Below are 15,917 nucleotides of genomic sequence, written 5' to 3' on the forward strand. Positions count from 1 at the left end.
TTTTTAAAATATATTACTTATTTGTAATACACTTCATTTTTTAAAAATCTAACTACTCCTAAGACAATCCATTATAATCTAGAATCATATATCTATAAGAATCTTAAAGATTTCTTTAAAAAACATTATAAATCCACCAGATTCAGGTATAACTAATATTTAATTTTATCTAGATAAATCCTGATCCAATACACCCCTGTTAGAGGACGTTATATAGTTGTTGTTCACACACTATTTTTTGTCAAAGCAATTTTCAAGTAATTGAAACTTAATATGACTTTATTCACTAGTAAAGATGAACTTGGCCAAAGTGAAAGTTTACCAACACATATTTCGAGAAATAGATAAGCGAGATAAACTCGGCTCGAAATAGCAAATGTGTATAATCAAAGTCTATATAACAATACGAATTTTGTCTCAAGATAGGAGATAGAGTAGATAGACTTTTGAGTGATATATAAGTTCAAGTCTCCACATACCTTTTAGTCGATGAAGTTACACCAGTTCCTTGAGTAGTTCTTCGTCTTTGTATGATGATCGCCATGGAGTCTTGAGATAAACTACACTTTCTATCCTAGTCCGATACTTAGCTATAAGTAGACTAGAAATCAAGACTTATAGTTTTGATCACTAACATTGACAAACATGCTTGAGATAGCAACGCATGCGAGTTCGACCGAGTAGTGCTCTAACATATCTTATGTGAAAAGCGATAAGATGCGGATTACAAAATCACAATAGATTGAAAGCCACAGATGAACAAACTACACTAAGTTACACAAAAACCAGTAAAGTCACACTAAAGATCCACTACACTGCCACAGAGTCTCCGGCAGCGGCGCCAGAAACTTGGTAGGTATATAAACAAGCCTAAAATGATAACTGCAAGTGCACAATGCCAATTGTGTAAGGTGCAAATAAAGGTCGATCCTCAGGGACAAGGTAGATGTAGAATTGTTTCTAAAGTCCTACTTCAACTGATTCAGAGAAACAAGTAACACAAAAAGGTTGTTTGCTGGGTGTCGATACGACAAGATATGTTTATGTAACACAAATTAGACTAAAATTCAACTAAGAGACACTAGGGAAATCAAATTCACTGCTTAACCTGCACTAGATAATTTGGTTATGGATATTACTCTTGTCCTTTTAACAAATAGCGGTGCAGATTCGAGTCTGCCGCATATTCAAGGTGATCTGAAGATGGATAAGTTATCACAACTATAGTATTCATACTAAGCATTAATTGTCTGATTAAAGCACAACCAATCAAAAGACAAATCAATTCATTTAAGCATGAGTTGGAGCACAACACCATAGAATTTTTCCAACTACCTAGGTTGCATGACAAACAAGGTGAAAGTAATATGTTGTAGCACAAAGATTAAATCTATCCTTAAGCAGTAAAGCACAACAAGAACAAATTCATAACCAAAATCATCTAGTATTAGATTAAGAGTATCATCTCTAAGCCCTAGCTAAGAAATTAGAACATGATTGAAAAATACTGAAAATAAACCTAATTACTTTTTGGTACACCGGCTACTCCGGGCTTAACTTCCCAAATACTTTTTGATACAAATGGATGGTATATGAAGGTGGTGATGGTTTATGCAGTGGATGCAGAGGATGATGCAGGTGGTTGAGAGGTTTTGGAGAGGAGCAAGGCTCCCCTCTGTTGGTTGTGAACGTCGGCAAGGGGTATGAAATGATCCTCTCTGTGGGTTTTTATATCTTTTATAGCTTCAATTTCCTCTTCCAGATCCTACAATTAGATTGCAACCCAAGTCTTCTAAATCTTCTCAGCTTCTAAATACTCGACAAATCTTGGCCATTCATCACATAAAACAAATGGCAGAGACAACACCTGTGGTTATTTTCTCGCAAGATATTCCGATCAAAACTGAAATAAATTGATACCCAAGTTAGCTTAGTATGCCTCCTTTACTGCCCAGATCCATGGAAAGCCAGCTGCTTAGTCACTTTACTTCAATGATTTTCCGGCTAAAATGTAACGCAAAACTCGACCCAAATCCTCAGCTGACTCATACAAGATCCATGTTCATCTTGAGTTTCTAAATTACTTTCCGACATATCAAACATAACCCCACAACGTCCATGGCAAACCTGGAGCAGTAACTTGATCACGGCTGAACTTGAAGTAAAACTACACTCATTCAGGCATTTCTGCAAATACTTGATGTGCCTGACTTTGACAATGGAGAACAACTGCACTTTTGATTTCTAAACATTTTCACATCTCCTTCCCTGTAGCAATAATTCAATCACAACAAACCCATATTTCTAATTCATTTAGAGATACAAAAACAGCTGCGAATCTTCTTCATCATCAAATATCAATGGCAGTGTTGGGATACCAACACCGATTAGGAATATTAGTTATTTTAGGAATGAGTTTGTGTTTCCTTATTTATTATTTGTTTAGGATTCAAGCTAGGATTCTCTATATAAATTCATAGTTTGTTTTAGGGTTTATTTATCACAAGAAATATAATCAGTTTTAAGTTTGTTATTACGGTGGTTAATCCCCAATCAAAGGATTTCTATCACTTTTCAATCTTTTTAGTCTAGGTTGCTAACATCTGGTATCAGAGCAAGAATAAAAGCGCAAGCAAGGTTTACGTTTTGGTTGTGACCAAGTTTATAGGCCAGGTCATCGGTGCCAAGGAACAGAAGAAGGTCAATTACTACTTTTTGAAGGAGCCGACGCTGATGATGTTATCGTAATGAATTATTCAACCAATCCAACTTGAGGACAAGTTGCATTTCATGAGGCTGGGGATGTTGGGATACCAACACCGATTAGGAATATTAGTTATTTTAGGAATGAGTTTGTGTTTCCTTATTTATTATTTGCTTAGGATTCAAGCTAGGATTCTCTATATAAATTCATAGTTTGTTTTAGGGTTGATTTATCACAAGAAATATAATCAGTTTTAAATTTGTTATTACGGTGGTTAATCCCCAATCAAAGGATTTCTATCACTTTTCTATCTTTTTAGTCTAGGTTGCTAACAGGCAGCGACCTGATTTCTTCTCCCTGTATTTCCAGTCTTAAGCTTCAGTTCTTGTCTGGCTTTTCGACTCTGAGACCAACCCATCTCTCCTAAACCTGCACGGACTCTAGTCAGTCCTTAATCTTCACACATTCATCCGGGCCCGGTCCTGTGTTTTTGGAGGCCTAAAGCCCAATTCGTTTTGGTGGCCCCTTGTTAAGCAAGAAGTTTATAAATAACAAAATGTCAAATTTATTTTTTTCCCTTACAAATATATTCTTTTATCAGTAGCCCCGTGTAAGTTTGTTTCTTTTCATTTTTCCCCATGTATACTAAAAGTTTTACAAAATGTCCTTTTTCTATCATTTGAAAAAATTTAGTTCGTGGCCTCCTTGTTTGTGTGGCCTCAAGCTCGGCTTTCACTGCTTATATGGCAGGGCCGGATCTGCATTCATCCGGTTTCAATGGCAGCAACTTGAGCTTTTTCATGTTGGTTTTCTTGGCAGCAAAACTCTGTCCATGTGCTTCTCAAAGTCGTATTCAATAGATACCGGTCCTCCTGATCTTTCACAGACTCGTATAAGCTTGCTAATCTTCTACGTTCATCTTCAACAATTGACAGCAGCATCTCAAATCTTTCCTTGCGTTTTCGACCATCAAAATTCTGTCTAAACCCAACACAGTTCATGACCCTCATTTCCTAACTTCATTAACTTCGACGGCTTCCTTAACATAGTACAGAACCACTATTGAGTCACGGCTTGTCGATGGGAAGAGCTTGGTGCAACACAAGGAAGAAACAACTTAAGAAATTTGGCTATGAACTGGTGGGTGTTATTCTTGGTTCGACCTAGTTATAAGTAGAAAAAGGTAGCCCTGAGCAGAAAGTAGGTGTTCTTTAGTAATTCCTCATGGTAATCATATGGCTGCCTTGAGTAAGAATGTTTAGGTACTCCGATAATTTGATTTTGACACATTAGAGTGTTGTGTCTTAACACAATTCGAATCCGTCAATTCCAAGTTCGCCAATGCTCAATGTACGAGCAATGAATTAAACTCATGTTTGCTTCTTCTTTTTCACGTTGCATGACTCCAAAGTACCTACAAAATGCAAACAAGCGTAATATCTAACTAATACAAGAAAAATAGCTAAGAAAAGTGTAAGAAACCGATACTAGAATTAGGTATTTTAGGCACATATCAACATCAAATGACTGTCTCACACAAATCATTTAAGATAATTCAATCCAATTTTCAGATGATCATTTTTTGACTTATTATTTAGTTTCCAACAAATAAATTGCTTCCAACTAAACTCGTAAAGAATAATGATGAACGCAGCTAAAGCAAAAAGCTTTCCAACACATATTTCGAGAAATAGATAAGCGAGACAAACTCAGCTCGAAATATCAAATGTGTATAATGTAAAAGTCTATATAGCTATACAACTTAGTATCAATAGGAGATAGAATAAAATATACTTCTGAGTGATAGATAAGTTTTAGTAGGGCTGGCAACGGATTGCCGAAATTCGAGATCCGTTTCCGAAAATTCGACATCCTATAGGATTTAATCCGACATATCGGATATCGGATATTCTATCGGATTTTATCTCCTATCGGAATCGGAATCGGATTGGGTTTCTTCCGTTAGGTTAATATCCGACATCCGATAGCCTAGGGGTGTACTTATGATTTCCTAGATCTAGGTATTATCTATTGACTGACGGAGAACTTTAAACTCTCTTATTCTCTAATGACTGAACTGAGTAAGCAGTGGTAGTCATTTTGGTCTCTACTGCATCAACAACAGCCGGTGAATTTTAAGGTCTTCTCAAATCAGACAGAAAATAGCAATTGGTGTTGTTACACGGAGTGGAATGTGGAGCTGATTTGGTGGAGTAAGGTGCTTATGAAGTTGAGCAATACAAATGGTGGTTGTATATAGATCTGCAGACCTGAGTTGAATGGGATTAGTGATTTGAATTCGTAGTGGAGGTGATGCTCAGTAGGTAAGGGAGGCTGAAATTAGTGCCAGCTGAATGGGTTTTTAAATGAGGTTGTTTACACAAATCATATCGAGTTGGGGTCGTTTTGGAAGCAACAATATAATGGCTAGAAGGTTCGAGAATGGAAAGCAGTAGTTTTCTGAAAATTGGAGGGAAGGAAGTGATCATAATGGAAACAGTCTTCATTGACTTTTGTTTGTTATTGATCGAGCATATAAATGAAAGAAGTGGCAGTCATCTCTGAAACCTACAATGGGACTCTATACCACATAAATTGGTGTTGGCCAATGATGATATAAAAACGGATATTAACGGATAAAAATCCGATATCTGATAGCTTAACCTTAACCTTATCGAATTGGATTTTTTGATATCCGCCGGATGTATCGAATATCGGATATCTGATAATCCTTAACCTTAACCTTATCGGTACGTCCAATATCCGACGGATATTTATCCATTGACAGCCCTAAGTTTTAGTCTCCACATACCTTTTGTTGATGAAGTTCCTCCAAGCTCTCTTCAGTAGATTTTTGTCTTCAATCGATGAACGTCGTAAAGTATAAAGCTCAACTAGACATTCTATCCTAAACCGAGACATATCTATAAGTAGACTAGATATCAACACTTATAGTTTTGATCACCTAAACTTGACAAACAATCTTGAGATAGCAATGCTTGCGAATTCGACCGAGCAGTGCTCTAACAACTTTTCTCTTCGCTCTCTCTTACCCCTAATCACTCCATACCTCTTTATGTGACTCGACAATCCCTATATATGCATAACAGGACCACTAAATCCTGAAAATATATTTTCTTTTCTTCAAAGCAAAGTCACGTGATATTTCTCTTTCCTCTTTATTCTCACGCTTATGTTCCCTGCTTCATCCAAAACTCTCTCCCAATCTTTCCTAAGATAGAATTCCACCCCGTAAAGAATATATTATCTATGTTTCATCACGTACTTCCAAAAATAAAACAAAAAACCTGAATAAATATCATTCTCTGTTTTATCGAGTTATATATGGAAACTTTCTTATTTGATGATTCTGAATCACATACTATCCTTGTTTAACCGAAATTGGGTTATATCAATCCAATCCAATCCCGTGAAAAAATCTCTTGAAAACTCATCCAAAATTCGAAACAAAAGTTCTGCTGTTAAAAAGTGAGTTTCCCGCCAAATTTAAACTTCAAAAGAGGAAGAAAAAGGGTGTACCCTATCCGTTTGCGGGGTGCCAATAACACCTTTTGGGGTGCTTCCAACATATTTTCGATTTTCCTTTAACGCATCTTGAGGGTGCCTTTTAGTACTTTCTCCCCGGGGGGTGGGGGTGCAAACACTACTTGTCGATCCAGTTTCTCCAAACCACCTACAAAAACATAAAATTATCAAATAAGTACAAAATCGAGCACTTACAATACAGAAAATTGAGAATAATTCAGACACAAAAATGTTGGCATCAATACCTAAACATAAAAGAGTAAAGCATTGATAAAGGGGGGAGAAACATATCATGTTATTTAATATTACATTCTACGAAATTGAATAACATGTATGTTCCAATTAAATATATGCTTAGATTACCTTTAGAGGGAATAAAGTTATTTTATTGTTATTTAAATGCTTCAACATCGATATTTATTTTTAAATTTTTGCAGGACTTTGTGAGGTTGAAGCTTGAGATCAAGCGTATGAAGATATAGTTAAGAGATTATTATGCAATGTAATATCTTTGTCTTTTAATTATTGTACTCTCCCTATGTAAAAAGTTTGTCACTAAAATTTATTAAGGTGGAAATTATTAGAGATTGCTTGGTTGAACCCACTAGGAGTTGGTATGTTAAGTTTGGTTGTCATATTTTAGTTCCAAATATCGAAGTTGCTTGATTTAATTACTGGAGTAAACTTTATTAGGTTAGACTAGGAACAAAAGAAATGTTGAGGCTCGCTTATTTTACTCCGAAGAACTTGAAGACGTATAGACATCAACGAACACATTATCCTTCCGTTCAAGGTTAGCAACACAGACTTGACTTGTTCCACTTCTATCTACGTTTCTTTCAAGTCGTTTAGATATAAAACATAACATACAAAGTTTATTTACGTGTCTCTAATATTGGTGGATCGATCATTTTATTATGATCAAATTGTCTAGGAAAGATATACTAGTTTTTTTCATACAACTTTGTATATGGGGTCATGAAGTATAGTTTATATACCGAGCTTCGTAGATTCAACATAACATTATTAGGTACTTCATTATTATTTAGTGTGTTGAACTTTCGGGTTGATTCTGTACCTAGAAAATTATGTTCTCATAGTTTAAGGACGTAGACATACGAAACTTGGTTTATAGTTGAAAAATAATCAAAAGATCTATTCTCAGACTGATCACTTAAAACAAGGATCTTTACTAAGACTGATCCTAAGGATCTCTAGTAACACATATCCCTTACTAAGGATATCTACAAGGACTACCCCATGGATCTCTACTAGAACCGTCCCATGGATCTCTAGTAGAACCGATCTTTAGTTTATCCAAGTTTGTGTTTTCGGTTTCTCCATTACTTTATGGTTTGCTGGATACTGAAGATGTATTTTGTTTAAAAGGTAATATTAAAAGATGTCGAGATGATATATCAGAACATGGGCTAAAATATTATTACTTAAGGTTCAAGTCTTTTGCTTGATACTCAGGGTGAGATCCCATAACCCAAATACTCTAAATATCTTTTAGATATTCGAATTTATATGTTTTCTGTACCCCAGGGGATAAGCATATCACTTGTAATTATTTAGTGAAGTATATGTTGTATACTAGCTAATATTGATTGTCATCCAAGAAAGATTTCGGTAAATATGTTACAAGTTGGAAAAGAGCAAAATGAAAAAAATATATATTTATTGCATATCTTTAGAATTTTCGGATTTGGTAATTCCTTGATGTCCAAACATGCCCTGGTCATTATAAATAGTAGATATTGTATTCTTACAAACTCATCCCTTTGAAGTGCTACTTAACATTGTTGTGAGAATCCCACTATTAGTATTCTCGTAATATTGATCAAAGAGGAGAGTATCCTGATTAAGTGAAATCTCTTACGTGCCCTTCATGATGGGATACTAGCATACATCTTAGACTGCCATGACATGCAACCTAAATTTGATGAATACTCTCATATGTTTTTTGCATGTTAATTTTTATAAAAGAAAGTCTTAAAGCATCTTTAAAGGGACATCTTAAATTTCCATTTATTAGTCCACATAAGGTTTAATTAGTTTGTAATAAAAATCCTTCTCCAAAGGGAGCATGAGGATCAAATTTAAATGCGAGGTATGCAACGCTTATTTACACATTCTTTAAGTCATCCTTTAGTTTATGAGGATCTTTTACAGGATGTAAACATCATTGTCACGAAAATCTAGGATTATTAATAGAAAGATAAAATATCTTGCTTTAAACCAGTGGTTTCCAAAATTTTCCTACCAATAAAAATAAATTTATGGTTGGAGATGTTTTTCTTTGACCTCATTAATTTAAGGAGAATTTAGTGTCACGTCCGTTAATTAAATAATATTGACACATAAGATGTACTTCAAATTACCAGCGAAGATGCTCTTAAGATAGGTAAAATTCCAAGTTCTAAATCCATGCCACCTAATCCTTTGGAATAAATCATTAAAGAACAAGTCTAATTTGATTTGATATTTCAAATTCCATGCCACCATGATAGTCCAAGAAATCAAAGATTTTTCTTTGTATTTTAAGTTGGGTTTAAAAAAGGGAAAATTAGGCGCAGGCCAAAAAAAAAATATTCTCATTATCAGGCCCACGATTAATTTTAGGTACCGTGACACCCATAATTATATAAAATTATTAAAAATGTCTGCATGACGGATTATGCATCAGGGTATAATTGGTAACGCAACTTGGATATAACATATCTAAAAATCCGGGCCTTGGGATTTTACAAATTTTATATCGTTGGAAATCTTTTTAAGAGAGCTACGCAACGAGTACAAACAAAAATATCAAATTTTTGTTTTTCACGAAAAAATCGAAGGTGATCATCATTTTAGGCAAAATTTTCGAAAATTTGATACATAACTATTATGCAGCCACCAAAAAAAATGCATAACACATTCTGCAAACGCATAATGAATTATGCAACCATTTTCTCCATTGCATAACAAATTATGCATTTGGATAACAAAGTTATGCATCTATAACAAGTTATGTAACCATTGTTTTGGTTGATTGTAGTGCGTCCTGTTAGAGCACTGCTCGGTTGAACCCACTAGCATTGGTATGTCAAGTTAGTTGTCAATTTTAGTTGCCAAAATGCATTCTTGATTTAGCATAATAAAGATAGTTATGTACTAGATTAGGTCTAAGAAGTTGAATCGAAGCTATCTTTAAAGGATGAAGATTGAAGATTGAAGATTGAAGACTACAAGAAGACATCAACAAGTACTTCATCAACAAAGGTATGTGATTGATTTCATTTGGATTCTTGTTCAATTCTATCTTTCTAACCTATCAAGATATATGCTCACTCTATGGAACAATCCTGATGACGGTAAATGTACATTTATGTATATGTACTTGAGGTTATTTGATTCATGACCTTGGAGACAATAACTTTATTCTTGTAAATAATATCATGTTATATTGAATGAGATTATGAATCCAACGAGCCAAGAATCACTCAATTCCGAGTTATAACGATGAAGTTATGAGTGATTTATTAAAGTTCGTTAGGAGGAAACAATCCATGGGCTTCTTGTAGTAGTTCATGGACTTGGGCCCAATTACGTGACTAAAAGGCATTTTTGGTCAAGTTGGTGGTAGAATAATTAGTTTTCTCTTCCTTTATTGAAGAGTATAATAATCCCTAATCTACACGTTTGTTTTGATATTACTTTTATCTAGTAATTGTTTTTATCAAAATAAACACAAGATTTCCAAAACCTTGATTTACATCTAAAGGGAAATCAAATCGGTGTTTTGTGCAAACAAAATATCAAATCGTATCAATCGTGTTGGTGTATCTTCTAAACAGAGCCTCGGGTTCTGCTAGAAGATTTGTGTGAAGAATTTCTAAAGAGAATCGGTATTCTGCTAGGAGTTCTACAAGTGCTGAAGAAGGTATTACATCTAGTCCGAATAGGTAGTAGGAAATTAGTGTAACAGCTTATAATCAGTGTGTGTTTATTCTGGACTAGGTCCCGGGGTTTTTCTGCATTTGCGGTTTCCCCGTTAACAAAATTCTGATGTCTATGTTATTTCTTTTCCGCATTATATTTTATTTATATAATAGAAATATCACAGGTTGTACGTTAAGATCAATCAGTTCTTGTATCCGGCCTTAGGGTTGTTGAGTGAATTGGTTGACACTTAAACACTGGTCTTTGGTACCGTTCAAGTTAATCCTCTGATATTCAATCGGGTTCGCAAATCCCTATTTGCTGATTGCGGATTGGATCAAGAGATAGAGATATAAAACTCTTTGATATACTTTTTATAGATTGAGTCTAACTGTCTAGTTGATTATCTTGAAAGTATATTGGAGTTTGTCTATTCAGATTGCCAAACTAAATATTGGGTGTGGTTGTTAGACCCCCGCTTTTTCAATTGGTATCAGAGCAGGCAAACACGTCAAGACCTCATAAGTCTGTGTTTGAAGCAATCTGATTGTTATGGACAGAGCTGTTATCTCTATAAACGTACCGCAAGTCTTTAATGGCACGAACTATTTATGGTGGAAAATTGATATGCATTCTTTCATTCAAGCGCGAGATTTTCAATCATGGGTTCATATTGTTAATGGCTATGATCCTCCATTAGTTACAGTAGACGGTGTAACTATTGCGAAGAATATTAGTGATTACAGTGATCTTGAGATTCTTGCTGCAAAGCAAAATTCGGAAGGATTAAATGTTATCATCCATGCCATTACCCTAGATCTTCAACACCACGTGACTACGTGTCATAAGTCTAAAGATGCTTGGGATATCTTAGAAATCGTATTCGAAAGGAATGCTGCAGAGAAAGAAGCAAGGCTTCAAAATCTAGCTTCTGACTGGGAAAACCTTCGCATGTCTGATGATGAAACCTTTGATGAGTTTGACCAAAGACTTTCTCAAATAGTTAACACCTCATATTCATTAGGAAGAACTATTCCAGAGAAAGATATTGTGTGAAAAATTCTCAGGTCTCTACCATCAAGATACGAGTCTAAGAAACATGCCATTGAAGAAGCAAACGATCTTTCTACACTCTCCAAAAATACTCTTGCTGGAAAGTTAAAGATCTTTGATAATGAACACGCAAGAAAAGAGGTGATTTTTCTTAAAGCTGCAAAAAATTCTGAATCCTCTAAGGATAAATCTGGTTCTCCAGATACTAAGGATGTTACTCCACGACAATTTAGAACATTCTTGAGAGACAGGAAAAAGATTTTTTCTAAAAGTGTAACATCTCTTAATTAGGATGATGTACAATGCTATAACTGTCGTGGTTTCGGGCACTTGTCTTAAGTATGTCCTGGCTGGAGCCTTAGACAATCGGCATATGCAGTAGATTTGCCTACTCTTGATGATGGTCCTGAATATTATAATCCTCAAGAGCTCATAGGCGAGGTTGCATTAGCTTCTGGAAAAATTCTTTCGGATACTGATTCTGATTCTGACGAAGAAGTGTTCCATGTTGATCCAGTTGCTAATAATCTTCTTAAAAAATGTCATCGAAACTTTCAGAAGCTGAGAGCACCATTTCCAGTGAGAAAGTTAAATATGACAGACTTTGTAGTCGGAATAAAGACTTGCAAGACCAACTTGATTCTAGTGGTGCAAGAGATTATCTCAAAGAAATACGAAATCTTAAAGAAGAAATCGCCGAAGGTCGTGATCGGGAAATTATTCTTCAAGCAAATCTAGATAACTTGGAAAACATTGAGATGATCTTGTTATTTGATTTAGAACTAGAATATCTCAAAGTTCAATGTGAATCATCCAAGAATGATCTAGTTATTGCGCTTGAGAAGGTCAAAAGTTTGGAAGAAGAAAACTCGAGCTTAAAAGAGAGTTTATGTAGAAATAGCAACTCAGATAAATTAACCTCGATATTGGGAGCATGTAGAATTCATCGTGATAGACGAGGATTGGGCTATGAAAGAATAGACGCTCCTAGTATTTGCAAAGAGGTAAAATTTGTCAAAGCTAAAGTTTCTTCTCAACCAAAACCTTCCACGGTTGACAAAAGTAAAGTATCTCTACCAACTGCCGACAACGAAAAGAGGAAATTCTGTCAAGCTCCAAAGCAAGTACATACACATTCAGGTAACACTAAACATAACTTTTTCCATTCTACTAAACATTGTATTTATTGTGGAAAACCAGGTCACTTGCAAAGGAATTGCAGATTTCTTAAACGAGAAAAAACCAGATCTTATTCTGTTAAGATGACAGGATCTGATGTTCCAAACTGGAGAAAAACTGAGTCTCATAATATCAGTTTTTTCAGTATTCCCCCAAGAAGTTTCATAATTATATTGGGGAGAAAAAGAAATACGTTGCTCCAAAATCTGCTCAGAAATGGGTACCAAAGAAGACCAATAAAGCAACGAGTACTATTAAGAAGGATCTCCCAGACAAGATTTCGACAAGGGATAACATCTTAAAAAGGTATGGAACAGTTATTGAAAGTTTCAAGGAAGTTGTTAAATTCCTAGATTCCATGATTGATTTTGTTTCGAATACCTGTTGTGAGCAAGATTTTGCTCATCTCAACACAACCTGATTGTGTTGAAAGTGCGTCCTCACCATGAAGCCCTATTAAATGCGGTGAGTATTGCAAAAGAATTGGGGCACACATATTGTGTTGGGTAATTTCTGGTTATGTGGAACAATTTATTGTTTCGAGGTGAGTCTGACTCGCTTACATGTTTCTCAAAATATGTGTTGGTAAGCTTTCGCTTCAACCAAGTTCATCTTTACCTAGTGACGAAAGTCATGATATGTTTCAATCACTTTGAAAATTGCTTTGACGAGAAATGGTGTAACAACTGTATAACGTCCTCTAAGAATGTTTCAATGATTGGAATAGGAGTTTAAATTACATAACCAATGGTGGACATAAACAATGTTGTGGAAACACATTTATGTATAAGTCCTATTCCTTGAACCAAAGTTTGCGAACTTTTTTGGTCAAGAGAAACCGGAAGAATGGCTTGTTTCCAAGTCCGCGAACTCAGTCCGCGAACTGCAGAACTTCTCATCTCGAGAAATTCTGCAGGAGTTAACGAATTAGCTGCTCCCGAACCCAGTCCACGAACCGGCGGAAGGTCTTTGCCGAGATTTTCTGCTGGAGTTTGTAAACTCTACCGGTTGCTTAAGACCGCGAACCTATTCTGCGAACTTGATAAGGGTTATATATCTGAAGATGATTTCTGAACTTAAACTTAAAAAGACTAAGGAATATAGTATGCAAATCGTGGCTATAAAAGTTCATGAACCGATTCAAGTAAATCAAATCATCTTTGCTTCAATTGTGTCTTGTGTAGTTAAATAAGATTTCCTTGCAATTGAACAACTCTCTAACTAGTTCATTTGAGTCATTTGAACTAGTTATGGTTAAGATGAATATGGTTAGATACCACGTGTATGAGTCTTAATTACCTAACTTGTTGTGTGATTGGAATTCTTAAATATAACAGGTTAGAAGCAATTATCAAAGCCATGGATATTGGTTTTTATTGTCAAAGAATCCTTTTCATACTCTTATGGTAACCATTCTTCGTGTAAATCCTTATGAAAAAGATTATTCTTCCTTTTAAGCATATCAATTCTTGTTCATACAAGTTTGTATCTTAGAAAAGATTAAGGGTGCACAGGAAACGAGCCGGACCGACGGACCGACCCGGAACCGATGGAACCGTACCTGATTTTGGACCGAACCGAGGTACAAGGTACAAGTACCGGTCCCAAAAATAGGAACCGAGCTCTGGGGGTACAGGTACACGGTCCAACACATGAACCGTCCCGTACCGGAATGAAGTCCCGAATAATTCTGACCGTTAGATTTAGGGGATAAGGGATCTGTCTCAGCCATTGGATTAATAGGGGGTATATAAGCTCACTGTGAGAAGGAGAAGAAATTCTTAGGGTTTCAGTTCCCTTAATTTTTTCTCGCCTCTTCTCAGTACTTCTCTCTGAGAAGGAGAAGAAATTCTCCCCTTCTTCCGATCTTCATCTTCTCTGTTAACCTTCAATCAAACGATTAAAAGTTCAAACCGTATTACTTCGTCTGTCTCTTCGTTTTTAATTCCGGTGTGAAGAAAATTAGAAGAACAATTCCGGTGGTAAGTAATTTTTTAATTTTTTGATTTTAATTTTTGTATGCATGTCTGTGAATCTGTGATTGAGATTAACGGATTTTTGTTTTCTCTAGCGAGTAGCGGCTTAAAGGATTTTCTTCATCTCCCACCAAACCTTCATAGCGAGTAGCGGCTTAAAGGATTCACTGCAATCACCGTAAGATCTTTTTCTTCTTCATATGGATGTTGTTTCTTTTACACTTCTGAAACTAAATCTAGGCTTTTAGTGTTCTGTCACATTTTTGGATGATTTTTTTTTGCTTTTACATCTTTGATTCATGAGCAGTAGTTTAGTCGTGAAGATGGAAATGCTATTCTAAAGCTAAGGTTACCTAAAAATTTCTGTAATAGACTAATAGTTGTTTTTTAGTTTTGTGAATGCTGATAAAATGTTAACATGGGTGTTGAATTTGACTCTGAGTATTAAGTTTACCATTCTTTTGATTGAGCTAGTTTAAAGGCTATTGATGAATGTTTTTGAACAGTTATTATGAATCATACTTGAAATAGAAAGCTAAATTGTTCACTTCCAGAGGTATTTGTATGGATTTTCACAAGTAATTAGATAACCAGTTCACAGAACCTTGTGTAGCCCACTCTTACCTCTGTAAGTATTCTTGCCTTTTGTTTCCGTGTCTCTATTTTGGGTTTGTTGAATTCCTGGCTAATTGTGTTTCATTAGCTTTTAATTTTAATTCTGGGAAATCGAAGTAGAACAGGCATTTTATCATACAATTTCAATGCATCTTTTTATAATTTTGTGCTTAACCACCAAATTTAGTGTTCCTATACGGGTTTTTAATTGACTGTATAAGATTGGGTCAGTCATTGTTAAGAGTGGCAATTTTATAAGCAATGAGTTGCCAGATTTTGCTGATCATAAGCTACATTACCCCACTCTACAGGCCAAAGATTGAGACCAATTGAGAGCAATTGCCTGACAAGTAAAATCAAGGTACATTATCAAAGGCAGGAGCCGCAGGACTGCATCAATTGCACAAGGTAGAAAAATCATGAACTTTACAATTTCATAACAGTAGAACATTTTTATCTTCTTCTATAGAATGAGAATCATTGTCTAAAGAATTTTATGGAACGCATTGTACATAGCCTCTTTCTGATTACTGAACTTTATGTTCTTTCTTAACTGCATGTCACACAAGTACTAGAAGCACATGTTAAACAGATTTCACAAATTACTAAACTTTAAATGTTCACATGTACTAGTTCACAGTAAATGATTGAAGCACTATAAATGATTGTCCACTGTTTACTAGATTACATGTTTTCTTCTTCTTATTCATGTACTAGTCCACTTTAAGGATTGAAGATAGTTAAATTTCATGTACTAGTTCACTGTTCACATGTATTATGTCTTATTCACTGAGCTCAAATACAGGAAGTGCCAACTTTGTCAGTGATGGAAATATGGCGTCATTTCACTCGGAGAAATGTTGAAGAACCCTCTTGCAATTACTGTGGAAGGACTTATAGGGCTAACATGTCCAGAA

The 15,917-nt window shown here is 35.3% G+C and overlaps 1 long non-coding RNA gene across 1 annotated transcript; it reads left to right on the forward strand.

Annotated features, from left to right (window-relative positions):
• The first annotated feature begins 14,307 nt into the window (after nucleotides 1-14,307).
• LOC113330365 lies at nucleotides 14,308-15,917 on the forward strand. The gene is made up of 4 exons (XR_003350202.1): nucleotides 14,308-14,391; nucleotides 14,481-14,563; nucleotides 15,312-15,408; nucleotides 15,806-15,917. It is a non-coding gene; the product is annotated as an uncharacterized LOC113330365 (long non-coding RNA).

The sequence above is a fragment of the Papaver somniferum genome, unplaced genomic scaffold (assembly GCF_003573695.1).
Source record: "Papaver somniferum cultivar HN1 unplaced genomic scaffold, ASM357369v1 unplaced-scaffold_118, whole genome shotgun sequence".
In the NCBI taxonomy this organism is placed as follows: Eukaryota; Viridiplantae; Streptophyta; class Magnoliopsida; order Ranunculales; family Papaveraceae; genus Papaver; species Papaver somniferum.